The sequence below is a fragment of the Musa acuminata genome, unplaced genomic scaffold, assembly GCF_036884655.1.
Source record: "Musa acuminata AAA Group cultivar baxijiao unplaced genomic scaffold, Cavendish_Baxijiao_AAA HiC_scaffold_512, whole genome shotgun sequence".
Classification (NCBI taxonomy): domain Eukaryota; kingdom Viridiplantae; phylum Streptophyta; class Magnoliopsida; order Zingiberales; family Musaceae; genus Musa; species Musa acuminata.
Window position 1 is genome coordinate 152,501 of NW_027020757.1, and position 2,500 is coordinate 155,000.

The window sequence follows — 2,500 nt, forward strand, 5'->3', positions numbered from 1 at the left end:
GTTTTGTCCCGTTTTTGGGCCGTTTTGGCCAGTTTTTGGCCTGTTCTTGCGTCGCGCGGTGACCGTCGTGAGCGGAGCAAAATGTCAGCCATCTCAGCACCCTGGAACCCCCCGGGTGGCACAGGGCTGGATGGGGCTTTCGTATAGCAGGGACGGTGCTGCCTCTCGCTTCGCTCGCTGTCCGCCGCTCGCCGCTCGCTCGCGCAGCCAAAAATGGCCAGTTTTGGCCCGTTTTTGGGCCGTTTTGGCCAGTTTTTGGCCTGTTCTTGCGTCGCGCGGTGACCGTCGTGAGCGGAGCAAAATGTCAGCCATCTCAGCACCCTGGAACCCCCCGGGTGGCACAGGGCTGGATGGGGCTTTCGTATAGCAGGGACGGTGCTGCCTCTCGCTTCGCTCGCTGTTCGCCGCTCGCCGCTCGCTCGCGCAGCCAAAAATGGCCAGTTTTGGCCCGTTTTGGCCAGTTTTTGGCCTGTTTTTGCGTTGCGCGGTGACCATCTTGAGCGGAGCAAAATGTCAGCCATCTCAGCACCCTGGAACCCCCCGGGTGGCACAGGGCTGGATGGGGCTTTCGTATAGCAGGGACGGTGATGCCTCTCGCTTCGCTCGCTGTCCGCCGCTCGCTGCTCGCTCGCGCAGCCAAAAATGGCCAGTTTTGGCCCGTTTTTGGGCCGTTTTGGCCTGTTTTTGGGCTGTTCTTGCGTCGCGCGGTGACCGTCGTGAGCGGAGCAAAATGTCAGCCATCTCAGCACCCTGGAACCCCCCGGGTGGCACAGGGCTGGATGGGGCTTTCGTATAGCAGGGACGGTGCTGCCTCTCGCTTCGCTCGCTGTCCGCCGCTCGCCGCTCGCTCGCGCAGCCAAAAATGGCCAGTTTTGTCCCGTTTTTGGGCCGTTTTGGCCTGTTTTTGGGCTGTTCTTGCGTCGCGCGGTGACCGTCGTGAGCGGAGCAAAATGTCAGCCATCTCAGCACCCTGGAACCCCCCGGGTGGCACAGGGCTGGATGGGGCTTTCGTATAGCAGGGACGGTGCTGCCTCTCGCTTCGCTCGCTGTCCGCCGCTCGCCGCTCGCTCGCGCAGCCAAAAATGGCCAGTTTTGGCCCGTTTTTGGGCCGTTTTGGCCAGTTTTTGGCCTGTTCTTGCGTCGCGCGGTGACCGTCGTGAGCGGAGCAAAATGTCAGCCATCTCAGCACCCTGGAACCCCCCGGGTGGCACAGGGCTGGATGGGGCTTTCGTATAGCAGGGACGGTGCTGCCTCTCGCTTCGCTCGCTGTTCGCCGCTCGCCGCTCGCTCGCGCAGCCAAAAATGGCCAGTTTTGGCCCGTTTTGGCCAGTTTTTGGCCTGTTTTTGCGTTGCGCGGTGACCATCTTGAGCGGAGCAAAATGTCAGCCATCTCAGCACCCTGGAACCCCCCGGGTGGCACAGGGCTGGATGGGGCTTTCGTATAGCAGGGACGGTGATGCCTCTCGCTTCGCTCGCTGTCCGCCGCTCGCTGCTCGCTCGCGCAGCCAAAAATGGCCAGTTTTGGCCCGTTTTTGGGCCGTTTTGGCCTGTTTTTGGCCTGTTCTTGCGTCGCGCGGTGACCGTCGTGAGCGGAGCAAAATGTCAGCCATCTCAGCACCCTGGAACCCCCCGGGTGGCACAGGGCTGGATGGGGCTTTCGTATAGCAGGGACGGTGCTGCCTCTCGCTTAGCTCGCTGTCCGCCGCTCGCCGCTCGCTCGCGCAGCCAAAAATGGCCAGTTTTGTCCCGTTTTTGGGCCGTTTTGGCCTGTTTTTGGGCTGTTCTTGCGTCGCGCGGTGACCGTCGTGAGCGGAGCAAAATGTCAGCCATCTCAGCACCCTGGAACCCCCCGGGTGGCACAGGGCTGGATGGGGCTTTCGTATAGCAGGGATGGTGCTGCCTCTCGCTTCGCTCGTTGTCCGCCGCTCGCCGCTCGCTCGCAGCAGCCAAAAATGGCCAGTTTTGGCCCGTTTTTGGGCCGTTTTGGCCAGTTTTTGGCCTGTTCTTGCGTCGCGCGGTGACCGTCGTGAGCGGAGCAAAATGTCAGCCATCTCAGCACCCTGGAACCCCCCGGGTGGCACAGGGCTGGATGGGGCTTTCGTATAGCAGGGACGGTGCTGCCTCTCGCTTCGCTCGCTGTCCGCCGCTCGCCGCTCGCTCGCGCAGCCAAAAATGGCCAGTTTTGGCCCGTTTTGGCCAGTTTTTGGCCTGTTTTTGCGTTGCGCGGTGACCATCTTGAGCGGAGCAAAATGTCAGCCATCTCAGCACCCTGGAACCCCCCGGGTGGCACAGGGCTGGATGGGGCTTTCGTATAGCAGGGACGGTGATGCCTCTCGCTTCGCTCGCTGTCCGCCGCTCGCTGCTCGCTCGCGCAGCCAAAAATGGCCAGTTTTGGCCCGTTTTTGGGCCGTTTTGGCCTGTTTTTGGGCTGTTCTTGCGTCGCGCGGTGACCGTCGTGAGCGGAGCAAAATGTCAGCCATCTCAGCACCCTGGAACCCCC